This window comes from Cynoglossus semilaevis, chromosome 15, assembly GCF_000523025.1.
Source record: "Cynoglossus semilaevis isolate Cse_v1.0 chromosome 15, Cse_v1.0, whole genome shotgun sequence".
NCBI classification, from domain to species: Eukaryota; Metazoa; Chordata; class Actinopteri; order Pleuronectiformes; family Cynoglossidae; genus Cynoglossus; species Cynoglossus semilaevis.
Genome location: NC_024321.1, coordinates 8,528,082 through 8,543,795, shown reverse-complemented (window position 1 = coordinate 8,543,795; position 15,714 = coordinate 8,528,082). Strand labels below are relative to the sequence as shown.

The window sequence follows — 15,714 nt, the reverse complement described above, 5'->3', positions numbered from 1 at the left end:
AGGAGTATTTTTAAATGCTGCCTCGCCACGGCCGCTGTTGCTCGCGCTCACACTTTGATTCTTGCTCTCTCTCTCTCTCTCTATGAGAAGATGCTGTGCCTCCCGCCGCTGCCAGTTTACCACCTGACCGCCTGGCGAGTCTAGGCCAGCACGCCTGAAACTGAAATAGAACACAAAGCAAGCGTGGCGAGCCCAGGCCGTCGTCCTGGTTAACACGCTAACAACGCTAACACTGCTTACACCACAGTCACATCTCATCTGTTCCAGAACACAAAATGCAGAAAGAAAGAAAGAAAACAAGATTTGAGGATATGACAAAAAGAAAAACAAGGGAGAAAAATAAAATGAGAAAGAGGAAGAAGAGAGATGTGCAGGACAGTGGAAAGTAATAGAGCAAAAAAAAAAGACAGAAAAACAGAAAAATACAGAAGGAGGAGATGAAGCAAGTAGAAGAAAAAGGTGAAAGAATAAAAGGACGGAGCGAATGTGGCTCCAGCCTCATTAGGTCACTACAGTCTAATATTGACTCTGAAGTGTCTTCAAATAATTACTGAGGAATTTAGATGATGATCTGAAGCTAACCATGTGTGTGTATGTGTGTGTGTGTGTCTGTGCGCACATCATCAATAATTCACGAGCAGAGATGGCAATTACAGGAGCATGTACAATCAGACTAAATATTTGATGAGGCACTAAAACACACACACACACACACACACACATGCGCGCACACAGACAGACGTTGTTTTTTCTCCCTGCTTTTCGTTTGCTTGCTCTCTGACATCCAGCTCTACCGGCACTATGAATTCTGGGAGGTGGCGAACAGCCAGCGGCCTCATGTTAGTTCTAGACAAAAATGACAAGTGAAGACGTTAAAGAGATCATTTATATTTTAACATGGCATTGAAAGAGGCTTTGACATGGTACTGACTATCATATGAGCGCCACCTACTGCTGGAAAAAGTCTGAAAGACTGGTAACGTAACTGTTAGAAGAGGCAACTGGAAATATGCATGTTAGATATTAAAACAACAAGAAAAGCTTCAACGTTTTAACTTACAGACAGGAAACAGATGTTTTCACCAAGTCCAAAGTGAAAAACAACCAGTTTACCACTGCCTTGTGTTGTTATATTGTGTAACTGAGTTCAATTTAAACAGTACACACAAAAAATCATCTGAACTCACTGATAAAAGCAGCAGTTCATCAGTGACAACCTTTGCTGTTGTAGGGACATTTTTATTACTAGCATTAGCCGCTGAAGTAGCGTTGTCCTGAGCACGTCAGCCTGGGCTGATGTTTGTTCACACAGGTTTATGTCTGATTCAGTCTAACATTTGTGTTATTATTCAACGCAGGGACTGCTCTGCTGGCCTCTAAGCCTTCATTAAGAGTCCGTCTGACGCATCAACGTCTGCGTTATTGAAGCTCAATTAAAGAAGGAGACATTTGAATAAACGCCTGAAGCGGCCCTCAAACCACTTCATTCTCTTCTCTTCATGGTAGGCAGCACCCATTGCTGGAGGAAATAAGGTGAGGTCACATGATGCACAGGAAACTTCACACTCTCACAGATGATAACCGTGACACTTCTAATCAGAAGCCAATCATCTGGTTCCTCAAAGCCACTAAAGCAAATATCAACTATTTGTGGAGCTGAGAGTCAAAACAGTTAAACAAAATTTATGATTGATAGACAATTAAAAAATCATGTAAAAAAAATTGGGGGAAGAAATAAAATAATTTAAGGTCCACAGAGTCAATTTTATCTAAGAACATGGAAGTATCTGGAAGTTCTTTTTATTCTGATTATTTGAAGCACATTTTCCTGTTTCCAATACAACTGATAAAGAAAACCTCAGTTTATACATTTTAGCACAAACTGTTATTTTATTTGTAAAATACTGATTTGTCATTTCCAGTGTTATTATTGGATTCAATTTGAATTTAGAAATATTAAATATTATATAAATTAACACTGTCACACCACACAGCAGAGCTGTATCACTGCTACTGTATGGTATAAAATAATTATTATATTCTCTTGGATTTGTTTTTATTTTCATAAATTACACTTATTATTGTTTTTGGTTTCAGGAATGAAAGTCTGTGATCAAATGTTCCTTTTTTATTTTGATTAAAGTGCTGACTGATAATTATTGGTCTTATTAGTTACAGTGGATAAAACAATAAAAACGTTTTTTGTTAATAATTTATGAGGGATTCAGACAGTGCACAGCTGCTTCTGGGTGCTTGCTTATAAAGAGGAATAATGATGCAAGCGTTACAACGTAAATGTAATTTACTTTGCTTTGAACTCCACACACACACACAAATACACACACTGGCGTAAACATGTATGTTTTCCTCCTCACTCAGATTCAGGTTGTTGTTTTTTTTATTATTTTAAACTCTCACATCTCCATCTGTTTGGTGGCTGCTGTGCTCGGCCTCTGGATTGCACTGGGACCAGCGGTCAGTCAGCAGCAAGGTGAAACCAGACACACCATCTGCTCTGACCTCAGGCCAGACTGCAGCTAACACAGGACTCTGAGAGTCTGTCTCTATAAGGAGCTGGTCAAATGTTATCAGGTCTTAAAATAACTATATATAAAGGTGCAAATCTAAAAGAAAGTGTGTATGACACGACCCCATAATCTGACCACACACACAAAGGCACTCACAGGTACTTCATCATACACACACACAAGGTGGCAGCCAATCAGTATCAAGAGTTTGTTTGATCATCTGTCCAGAGAACAAATGAAGGAGTACTTCTAAAACAGCTGAAACAAAAAGACAGCTGTTACTGTACAAGTATCTTCACCAGTGACTCCCTACCATACATTAGAAATGTAAAACAGTGCTGTGCCAAAGGCTTAGACTGGTGTCTACGTTAACCACAGCTCCCGTCTTCCAAGTATTTAATGTAAATGTATTGGACAGAAAGCTCACTGCCAGCATTAAATGTTTCCCACAAATTCTGGGTATTGTGTTAATGCATTTAAGAGTGTAAATTCTGGTCCTTGTCAGCAGTGAGACCCTCACTCGATGGTCAGGAAACAAGCACTCTGCCCCATCTGAACAGATATACACAGTAGTCTCACCACTAAAACTTTTGAAACAAACTGTTTTTACTGTATATAAGATCTACAGTAATAATCAGCAACTCTCTTTCTATGAGCTGATTCTGCCCCTCTCTCCACCTCTGTCTATTTGGGTGGTAATGGCAGCACAGCATCCCTTGAGTTGCATCACTGCCATCTCATGTGTCTCTTTTCAACTTGTAAATATTAGCAACCAGAGGTTTCCCTGCAAGTAGGTAAATAAAAAAAGGACATAAATAAAGTGCAGGCAGAGGAGCAGTGTCCCTGCAGATGAGACGTCTTAGCCTTTTAGGCCACATCAGTTTTATTAACCATCGGTTGTGAATGCTTTCCTAACCGGCAGCCGTGGTTTTACTTAGAGAAGACTGTGTGGAAAGAGGCAAGAAGTGAGGAGAGATGTCTAATTTGGTCTTTTGACACACAGCCAATGCTCTCTCCTTTCACACACACATACATAGATACATACACACACAAAGTTGCTCACTCCCTGACCGGGTCCTGGTTGTCTCTGGTCGTCCCTAAACGCAGCGATGTTTAATCATTAATTTTCCAGAAGGTTCTAATGAATTCTCTCCGACAGAAGGTGTTTCCTAATATTTCACCTCATTTGCATATTAAATGGGCCTCACTGCTCATAATCTATGCTAATTTATGTGCATTGTCTTTATTTTTAGCTAGCAGCCATATGTGCAAAGCCTGCAGGTGAAAAACCGTCCTCAACAAATGCCACAAGGAGACTCACCGCCCACAGCCTCTGTTCCTACATTTCACTTCTTCTTCACTGACACCTCTTCCTGTCACTGTGTATGTGTTTTGTTGTTGTTTTTTTTTGTTGTTTTTTTTTTAGTTTCTGTTGTTTTCACGCTTGTGTGGTGTCCAGCCATCCACAATGACACTGCAGTGTCAGCAAAAACATAGAGTAACTATGTTTACACAGTGGGAAGCAGCAGCACCTACAGGAGGACACTGGCACATACATGCCAACAACAGTTGGCAACAACTGAGCAATACTTTAAATAAAAAATAAATACAATAAAATTTTGTTTTAATAAATGTCATTTTTAAAATTTGATCTTAAAGCAGATACATGTATAATAACTAGAAATAAAAAGGCATTGTGTGATACTGAGAGAGAGAGAGAGAGAGAACTTGCATCCTGCTTGCCTATTGATCACCCCTCAGTGGGACGGTGTGACCTGGCAGCAGACAGGTGAGACGAGTCACACACACGACCCACAGAGAAGGGTGAGGGCAGCCAAAGGAGAGAGAGAGAGAGAGAGAGAGAGAGAGAGAGAGAGACAGAGAGAGAGAGAGAGGGGAAGAGAGAGGACAACTGGATAAATACAACGAGTGGTGATGAGTGTCAACAACTAAACTGGTACTGTTTCCCATTGTCTGCATCAGTGCATTAATAAGTGTCCCAACAAATATTTGTGTGTTTGTGTGTCTGTGTGTGTTTGGGTATAAAACATCTGGACTCAGCTGGAGGAAACAGTTTCCCAGGAGAAGAATCTCCCATCATGCACTTCTTCTATCCCCTCTTTCTTATTCTCTCTCTCTCTCTGTGTGTGTGTGTGTGTGTGTGTGTAACAGAGAACATGTGTCCCTCTGTTATAGACAGGAAACCGCTCATCACGGAACATAAAGTTTGTTGAAGCTGAAAATGTCAGATGATCAATCACACACCATCACATCAGTACATAGTTAAGCTAAGAAAAGCAAACAGTGTCAGAGTCAAGTCAGTGAATCTGTCCTGTAGAAGTGACTTGATCACATCTCCATCTGTAGAGCACAACTGAAGCATGGCCATGTACCAAAATGTTGAAAAATATATACTGTACTTACATTTGTATTTCTTTTTTATTTTACTATCATTTATTATTATTATTATATTTTTTTTCTTTTGAAATGATCATTTTAACATTGTTATTTTCTTAAAGTTTATAGTTTACTATAAACTGGCGAGACCAGCCAATAGGGGCAACCATGGGCCACAATGGCATGTGAACAATAAGCGTTGATTTTTTCTTAGTGGGCGACTCCCCATTCTCCATCCATAAACACACAACACGAACTGTCACGCTGAACCACCACACTTCATCAGTGATGGCTTTTCTTTCCTCTCCCTGCACCTGCAGGTTATATTTAGAGCTGAGCAGAACCACAGAGTGGTCCACTTTGCCCAAGTTAGGTCATTTCCTGGAAATGTGCATGGAGTACCTATCCTTCACCTTAGTGAAACAGCAGCCCAGAACTGTTTTCCCTCCCGCTACAAAAAAGTACATGTGAGAAATCATTGACAATATAATTGGGCGAATGCTGACAGCCACAGTTTTGGCTTTGGACGAGAAGGGTGTGATTTAAAGGTTGCATCGTCCGGATAACAACAATGTTTGTTAGGAAACAATCAGTCCGCCTCCACTGTTCTTCCCTAACACCAAAGATCTGTCTCCAGGAAAGCTTCTCTCATTTGGAAGGTTTTTCTAGGATCTCCACTGGCCGATCTGTGAGGCTTTCACCCAGGCATGATTCTATCAAGGCCATTAAACTACTATTTCCGTGAATGGGCCTCCTTAAAAATCAGATTTTTCTTTTCTACAGCTTGTTATTTCCTTTGGTAAATTTGTATAAATGCAGCACGGAAGCTTCTTTTCTCTTTGATTCAAGCTGACTCCAATGTCCCTTAGCTGAAGTACAGAGTATTCAATCCACGTAATAACAATAAGCCAATCCTTAAAAAGTAAGAACAAATAATACGTGGGCTTTTTTATTTAGAGAAGCATGATATTTTAGTTTGTGCTGGACAAAAAACATAGATTGGAAAAAATGTCTTAAGTAGAAAAAGCTCAAACAATTCAAAGGCAAAGCCTCCTTTGAATTAGAGAAGGAATGGTAGTTGGGTGCTGTCTTGGAGGAGCGCTGAGCAAAACAGGTTATAGAAAACCTGTCACACGGCAAACTGTTTAGTGAGAGAGACGACTCTCACTGCTCTACTCCACTTACATGCTCCGTTCTGCCACATAAGCACTAAGAGCGACCTCAACTGTAGGAGAGAGTATGTGGCAAAAGAGAGTCTCCTGAAATTTAAAGAAACAAAACTGACGAGTCAGGAATTCTGAACTAAGTGACACACAGTGGTTACACGGCCTGTATCCACCATGTAGTGTTGTTATAAAAACATTTGTCGTGAGAAAATGTTACCACCTTTACAGCTAATGTGGAGTTTGAAGAACAAACACACACTCAGTAAATGTAGGTGAACGCATCACAGCTCTCAAACGTCCTGCGGCCAATCCAGACTGAGATGTAGCGTCAGGTTGAACACTAAAATACACACCTCTTTACCATCAAAAATGTGTGTGTGAGTGTGTGTGTCTGTGTTCATTGGAGACTGACAGCTAACACTGTGACTACATTAATTAATGACTGACAGCTAAACGGCAACAGCAGTAATAACAGTTAAGCCTGGCGGCGCTCAGGGGGGCGCCACTGCTACACCGCCGCGATCAATGGATCAATGCTTGTTCTCACACACACACAAACACACGCGCTGGAGTCTATCACTCTCACTTCCTTGGCGCACACCTGAACTCTCTCTCTCTCTCTCTCTCTCTCTCTCTCTCTGAAGTAGGTGGCCTGCTGCCCCCGGCTCAGCTCGATTTTAACGGACGTGAAGCCTCCAGAGGAAGAAGAGGAGGAGAAAGAGTAGAAGGAGGTGGAGGAAAAGAAGGTTGGGGGCAGCCTCCAGCTGTCTGTCTTCTCTCCTTTCCTCTATCTCCTTTGCTTAGTTTTTTTTTCCCAGCATCCTCCAGCTAATTAAAGAGTGACCACGAGGACAAGGTTTGATTCCAGCTTCAGGTTTTGCTTTTGACGGGTTGGATTAGCGGCGTGTGATTAGCAAGGTCGTCCACGTAGCAAAACTTAAGCCTCACTGTAAAGCCCTGGGACTGCCTGCTGTGCATGCTGGGAAAACTTGGAAAAAAATCTGCAGCTCGTCACTGCAGACGCTGCACTGAGCTACTGTGTTTTCTACAGGATGCTGTTTCGCCCTTGTTTTGGACTTTTCATTTTATGTTTCTTTTATATACTCGTCTACAATGAACTTTTTTCACCAAATCTGTTGAGAATCCTACAGCCGTGTTTGATGTATCTGGACCAAATGTATACATCATACAAGTTTATACATCATTTGTTAAAACTAAACTGTGTCCAGCTTTTGGAGCCACATAAAGGGCAGAGCTGAAACCTGGACCAGAAAAGATAGAGTCCAGACAAAAGAATGACGGAAGAGGCAAAAGACAGAATGGGAGGATGGGAGCAGGAGGAGGTGGGTTTATGGGAGAATTTTGGCAGAGCACAACTCTTTGCTCGGCTGGTGGTGGAGGGAATCAGACTCAGGGGCGTCCTTACCAATCTGCCGTTGAACGTTAAATGAACACCTGGATGTAGAGTGAAGGATTCTGGGTAGTGATAAAGAGTAGGAGGAGGAGGATTTAGGCCAGTGGTTGAAGGATTATGTCCTGTTGGTCAATATTGACTTGTAGTCAAGGATTAAAGAGAACACGCAGGAGTTGAGCACCAGCAGGGGAAGTATTTATTTTTAACGTAACCCGTTTTTACCATCGGGCAAATTCATGAAATAGAAAAAAGGATGCAGTATCAGGTCTCTTTAGGTTCATTCAACTCCTCTTTAATTACTTCATGATGAAGGAGAAGCTAATTCCTGGCTCCAAAACTATACCATCAAAAGTAACAGCAGAGTGAGGGCAGTGAGGAGACTAGGTCGATGGATTAGAGAGCTGGGCGTCAAATGACACCAACGGCTGCAAAGAGGTGGATCCAAAAACTCCATACTTTCAAAATGCTAGCACTGACACACGTTCAACAATTCAGGTTCAGACGGTCAGCTGTCAATCTCATGATGAACTTCTTTAAGGCTTAAGGATTCTGTGCTGCTGACCTCTTTAAGGCTTAAGGATTCTGTGCTGCACACACAGAGGGTCACTCTGTGTGGACGAGTGTTTGTGTCTTCGCGTCACCCAACAGTCTCCGCCCCCCTCCCTCCGTGTCATCAGACAGCTTAAGTTAAGGTGCAGTGACTGGCGGTGATTTGCATAAGTAATTAGCTAATGTGCTGCTCAATTTCTGTCCCATCTGGCCCGGCAGGCAGCGCCTCATTCCTCAAATTGACAGGCCGGTCACTATCGCTACCCACAATGCAACAAGGCTCCACCAAATTAATTTGTCAACCTTCTCCTGTAATGGGACGTTCACCTTGAAAACTCAATTTACCTGAGGAGGTGAGGAGCCTCCAAGAGCGGGGGAGTGAGAAAGAGAGGTTTAGGAAAAGTAAATTGTGTTCAGAGTTAAAATAAGAGAGAGTGAAAGGGACAAAGAAAGACAGTGAGAAGATTTCAGAAAAAAGTGAAATCCCTTTACAGTAATAAAAAAAAGGAGGGGGACAGAAAGAGACACAGAATGAAGACAAAGTACAGACATTAATGTTTGCAACTTAACAGTTGTTATTAAGACAAAGTTTTGGGGGAGGGATGGGAATGGATTAGCTCAGAGGAGATGATTTACAAAAAGAAGTTTAAAGTAATTAATTTCAATAAAAGAAATAAATTATTATTGTTTTAAAAAATTGTTTCTTGAGTAGTTGAGTGTAGATAAATTCTTGTTTAAAGTTTTCTGAGCACTGTGTGCATTCGTGGGCTGAATTTCTCATATCCAGTAGAAACTGTTTTGGAAGCTTCATTCCTTATTTGTTCTTGTAGATAATGTTCTAACTGAGGTGTGAATTATACAGTAAATATTTTAAACCATAGTGTTGTATCAGAGCACTCAATAAATGGACCAGGGCATTCCAACAGCAAATACAACACACCGTGCCTGGACTGATGAGGAAAAAGAAAAACACTCATGCACTTCACTTAATATAAGTAGTAAAGACAGCAACCAGCTAAGAAAGTTGTAAGGAAGTTTTAAGGACATATTTAATGAGCCTTTCATTTCTGTTTTACTGTCTTTTTTTCCCACTTTTTCTCATCTTCTCTGTGTCCCATCCTACTGTTTACATCTTCCATACTGTATGTCTCTCCTTGTCTGTCTCATTCAGTCTCATGTGTCTGTCTCTTTGTCTCATTCAGCTGGTCTTTTATTAAATTCCTTTGTACTTGAAGTCTTTTCATTTCGCCAGCTGCCACCTTACTATGTGTGTGTGTGTTCTGTGTGTGTCTATGTGTGTGTGTGTTGGGCACACATTAAGCTAACATAGCTATTAGCTTTGATAGCAGTAGCCCTCCCATATGGCGAGCTAGCGCTGCTCTTTAATGTAGCATAGCACAGCCCTGATGTTGCTCTGGCTCCAGCGGTGCCTCCCTCCCCCCCGCCATCCTCTCTCTTGCCCCCCCCACTCCACCCCCGTCCCTGCTGCCGTTTAGCTCTCCTCTCCGTGGCGCCACATGACGCCTCGACCTTGGCGTTTTCCAGCGGCACGCCCGCTGCCATCTGCAGGCAGCAGGCTTGGGCAGTAAAGCATCTCGACCCCGAGTTTTTTGGGCCCCGTTACGCCTCCACCAGGGGCTCTGGCCAGATGGCACTACCCACTACGAGGGTTTTACTGTGGGGCTGAGGAAGACGACTGCAGCCCCTCCTCTTCTACCTCCTCATTGCTCTGCCAAGTGCCACATTTCTGCTGCACTTGCCTCCAAAATGTCGCCGTTTCAATATTTCAGTCATGATTATCCCACAGCAGACGAAGAGACATTAGCCAAGAGAGCTGTGCACAAGGGCAGTGCACGAGGATCATCGGCTGTAACCGAAAGCTAAGACCTGCTGGAAAATGACTCAAGAAACTTCGGAGCCAAATATCCTCAAGACTTTAAACCAACCTAAAAGCTTTAACATCACTCTGTATTTATGTACTTTACGGTTCCATCAAGCTGATCAATCCCTTTGAATTGGTTGTATTAGATTTTGGAGTTGTTGTACATGGGAGCGTGGAGGGTGAGGACCTCCTGCTGAGAGAACCAGCCTGAGACACGGAGGCTGGCTCTCAGTCAAAAGACGGTGAAGAGGGTGAACTGAAATATAATTATATCTTTGAAGATTGACATCATTGTCAACAACGTATCAGTTAATCAGTTTCAAAAATGTAAACCCGCTCTTTTAGAGCTTAACATTTTCAAAGTAAAACTCACCTTATCTGCTTTTATTCTGAAGATTTCTTTATTGATTTGGTATCTCATGATAAAGTCAGAGGAAAATACGTCTTAAGATTTGTTGGCTGCTTGTGGTCAAGAGGAAAATCAATACGTTTATCCAGACACGGGGGTGCAGAGAGGACTCTGGGTAAATCATGTCTTCAAATTATGTCAAAAAACATTTTAGTGTTATTATTATTATGTGTGTGTGTGTGTGTGTGTGTGTGTGTGTGTGTGTTTCCCAGTTTTTATCCTAAAGTCAATCAATGAACCAGATGGGAATAAACTGACCTGGATTGATTGTGTGTATCTCTGTTTTCTCACTCACTCACTCACACACACTCACTCACTCGCTCACTCACTCACTCACTCACTCACTCACTCACTCACTCACTCGCTCTCAAACACACATACCACAGACCCTGTTAATAAGTGTCTAACAAAAAGTCTGTTTGAATGTGAGTCTTGACAAATCTACTCAGACGGACAAACAGTGCAGGCAGCTGTGAGTTTGTGTGTGTGTGTGTGTGTGTCAGTGTACGTTATTAGCTACTGTTAGCCGTATCATCCGCAGCTCAAAGAGAATGAATAAAGAAGACTTTATTCCACAGAAACACCCAAAAGCAGCAAAAGGGGGAATAGTGCAGAGTGGGTGTGGGGGGGGAGGGGGATTTAGAGGAGGTGGAAGGAGGGGGGAGAAAAAAAAAGCAGAAGACGAAAATCTCCAATTCATTGAGATCAAGTCAATAACACTGTAATATTTATGAAGGCTGGAAGCCTAGGCTCTGCCCTAAAACCCAAACTCCAGCAATCCTGAATTATAAAGTGGTATTGATTTGTGTTGTGGCTGACTGAGCTACAGTGTGTGTGTGTGTGTGTGTGTGTGTGTGTGTGTGTGTGTGTAGCAGCAGGAAGCAGCTCAGTTCAGCTGCTCAATTGTTTTCACACTTTTGCCAAATAAAAAAACTGCGGAGGTGCATTTTGTCAAGCAAAGAAAAACATCTGTGTACATGTGTGTGTGTGTGTGTGTGTGTGTGTGTGTCATACCTGCGTTTAAAGGAAATGTAATCAGCACTAGAACGCAAGAAAAATACATTAAAAAAACTATGTAGTTGAATTCACATTTAGACTTTGAGGGTTGTGAATATAAAGGTTTTATTTTAATTTGGAGACTAATCAGCACTAGAACGCAAGAAAAATATATTAAAAAAACTATGTAGTTGAATATAAAAGTTTTATTTTAATTTGGAGACATTATAAAGATTATTAGATCATTATATAGAGATATAAATGTATAAATGTATCGATGATATAAAGTGTGAAGTTCCACACTTTCCACACCAGAGTTGCAGCTTGGACTAAATGTGAAGAAGCCTCAGGTGCTGTATTAATGAAGATGTTTTCGTGTCATTGATCAAGATTCAGTTCAACACAAACCAAATTCACCGTCCCAGTCGACCAGAGGTAACAAGTCTATTGTTTGTGTCCAAATAGTACTCTACACCATGGATTGACCGTCCTGACCTCCTAACCTTCATGTTGAGCCTCACTCACATCCTGATGGCTTGTCTCGTATGTCTTGCTGCATCAATTGTAGAAAGTTTCCTTTAAAACTTTATAAAAACTTTTCACAAGCAGCTGGGTAACTGTACTGTCTACCTCAAGGGCGTCACATTTGTGTTTTGCGATGCTGCCTCCACTATTTAAAAGCTGTAACAAGATGATAATGCTGTCCAGAAGATGATTTGTTAGCTTGTTTTTTTTTCCACCCAACCAAAAAGTTTAGTAAGATTTTTTTTTTTTACTTTATTTTACTTCCTAAACTCAGATGGAATGTTAGATAAAAGCTGGACAATTGGCGAAACACAAAGCAAGAACATTTCATGATAAAATATGCTGATTCCTGAGATAAAAAAAGTATCAATCCCTATTGGCCAGCAAAAGTATTGCACCCAGAACTCATATTCATATTCATAGGCCTCAAAATGAATCAGACATAGGCCAATCAGCATACAAGAATTTCAAAGAAAGTATAAGGGTTTCTGATTAACAAAAAGGAGGCACCTTTATGAGGAGACACCAAATGCATTTAGATCTTTTTTTTAGCTTTATACGAGTCAGTATATACATTAATTATTTTCAATAGGGCATTATGAGCATATGGTCAAGTTAAAAAATAAAATATAGAGCACAGATAAAAGATGGTCCTCGAAAAGTAATTGAAAAATGACTCACATGGCTGTATTTGAAGCCATGGAAGTATTTGGAAACTCAAATTCACTTTCAGACAATTTCTTTTTACAGCTTTATTTTCTGTTTTAACTTAACCCCAACCTAAACCGCCCCACAACTTGATTGTTTATATGCAAAGAAAAGGCACTGATAGCAAAACTGCTAGCATGGAGGTATAAAGGAGGTATGGGGGGGGGCACTGTGGTGGGAATATACCCCAACCTCTGTGTAAAAGAGGCTAAAGAGACCAAGTATCTAACTAAGCAGAAGATATGTAATTAAAACCCTCTCTCTCTCTTTCTCTCTCTCTCTCTCCCCTCCATCTTTATATAGAAATCAATACATCTGCCCTCCTCAACTCCTTCTCCTACTCCCCCTTCACTTCACCCCCTGCCGCCACCCCCCCCTCCCCAACTGTCTCATTCTCACTCCTCCATCACCACAACCCCCTTCCACTTCCTCCACCACTCACCTCTTCATCACACATCATCATCTCTCCCTCTCTCTCTTTCTGCCTGGGCTTGCCCGTCTCACTTTGCTAACACACCCACAAACACACACACATGCATACGTGCACACACAAAGACACACACAAGCTTTTCTTTCCCATGCTGGTCTTTTTAAATGAAATAAATTTAATAATACCAACATAGGTTTTCTTTGTCAAAAGATGTAAAAGGAAAAAGAAGAAAAAAGAAAAGGAGGTAAATCATATTAATTAAAGCCTTTAAAGTAATACTTCAAGCACATAAATAAAATCAAAAACTACAGTTTACATTCTAATATTTATATGTACTGCATTTAATATAATAATAATATAATTAAAAAAACTTAAAGCCCACCATCACTCACTTCCTGTGGATTCTTAATTGGATCGAAGATTTAAAGCCAAATGTGATTACATCATCACCTGCAGCTTCATTAACCACCTTCATGTCAACATCCAGCAGTGCTCAGCTGGAAACACACACACACATCAGCACCAGGGGATCATGGGAACTCCAGGAGTCGCCCCAAATCCTCACCCTTCACCAAATCCTCCTCCCAGCATGCACTTCAGCCCCTTGAGGCAAAGCACCTTGTTAATTTAGACACACATGCGCACACATAAAACACACACAGCGAGTGTTGAAATACTAAAAACAGGACTGACTGAGACCGATACTTGACCTCTGACGTTTGACCTCTGAGTGTAACAGAAAAAAGTAAATGGAAGTTTCCAGATGTTCTCTCTTGGGGCTGCGTCTTAGTTCATGAGCTGCAGCCATCTGCATTTGTCTCCTGCAAGCATTTCCCACAATGCACATGATGTCTTTAATACGGCCAAGATGAGGCTCCGAACTGACGTGGTTTATCTGTGATGCATTACTCTATTTATGCGTCACGTCTCTCGGTTGCCTTAAATAACGACGGCAGTTGACCTGCATATATCTGCCGCCACACTTAAGTCAAATTACCCACAACCCCCTGCGGCCATCTTTGGACCACAAACCAACCTTTCTCTGTCTCTCTCTCTCTCTGTGTGTCTTTCTGCATTTCACCCCCTCTTCCTCCCTTCCTCAACCCCCAATTTCAGCCATGCTCGCACAGTATCCTTCTGCTTTTATAGTAAATCTATACTCTTCATCTGATGGTCCTCGTCGGCCCAATCAATATCATACAATGCTGAAGAGGAAAAGATAGAGAGAGGGAGGGAGAGGGAGGGGCGGGGCGGGGGGGAGAGAGAGTCTAAGGGGGAGATAGCCCCAACATAACAACATAATTATCTAAACTATTATCAGGACACACATATACAGATGTTACTGTAGCTTCTTCATGTGACCGTGCTTCATTGTCATGCATTCATTTGTAAACAACCAATCTTAAGCCTCATTGTTGACCTTAACCATAGCAGTCCAACGGCTGAACTAACCTGAAACTAAAGACGTCTTCTTCTATCAAATCTTATCTATCAAGTCAAATGAATGTCAATTTTACATTGGTGGGGCTTTGATGGCTGCTCATTTCAGGTGTCATCACAGCAGATCATCTGCCTTCATCTCACCTCTTTGTCTCCTCAACTCAACAACCATCAACCTATATCTCCTTCACAGTGTCTACAATTAATGTTGGGGTCCTGCTCACTCCTACACCAGTTGTTCCTGTGACCCACCCCTCATTTCCAATCCTGTCCAACCTGGTCACTCCCAAAGACAACGTCACAACGTCGGCATCTTCACCTACCAAACCTCCAGCTCATCATCCCATCTGTTAGACAGAATTACGATCTCCAAATCATACGTCATAGCAGATCTCACTTTATCCTTCTTGTAATCATCCAAAGCAAATGAGAGAGGACGGAGAAGAGACTTCTCAACAGTGATGAGTTACATTTTCCTCACGTCTCTTTCTTACACGTTGGCAGCGGACAGGGTCAAAGGTCAGCGGTGATTCTACATCACTCCTAACTCATCTCCAGAAAAGGACATCAAACCCGCAAACGTTGTTAGAGCAGCAGGTAATGTGTGTGTGCGTGTGTGCGAGACAGAGAGAGAGAGAGAGAGAGAGAAAGAGACTCCAAGGGTCATGACCTCACAGTAAAGGACTGACCATTAAAGCAGGAGTGTGTTGGTCGGACAGCAGGGGTGTGCGTGCAAAGGTGTGTTCTGGGTAATTAGAGCTCCGCCTCTTCATCCGCCCTGACACTCAGAGGGAATTTACTGCCTGGCTCGCCCATCTAATTGCAATATTAGCGTGTAATAACGGCATGTAGCGACAATCAGTCTGCGCAGCCTTCTGCTGCGTCTGCAGGATTTTAGCCATTAACACAGAGAGAAGGAGGGAGAGACAGAGACAGACGGACAGACAGACAGAGGGAAGGAGGAAGGGAGGGGTGAGAGAGAGAGCAAGACTCTCGTGTCGGTTTCAGTTTTGATGAAGATGTTCCATTGATATTCTGTTTGACCTGAACAGGAATCACTAATGAATTCTCATCAGTCAGCCGGCTTACACGTAGGAAGTGGGTCAATATTAAGTAAAGAACAGATTTAAATTAACCCCACTTTTTTCAGTACTATGACAAATTGTTCAAGCAGTAAAATTACCTTTTATAGGACACCAACTATGGATATTCCTCAGAACAACTGTGTTTAGATCCAGTGTCTCCTGGCCTACATTGTCTACTGCACAAA

General features: G+C 41.8%; 1 protein-coding gene across 4 annotated transcripts in view; it reads right to left on the bottom strand.

Annotated features, from left to right (window-relative positions):
* LOC103390799 (transcription factor COE1) overlaps positions 1-15,714 on the bottom strand; it is a 68,994-nt gene that overhangs the window by 25,508 nt on the left and 27,772 nt on the right. The gene's annotated exons all lie outside the window — the stretch shown is intronic.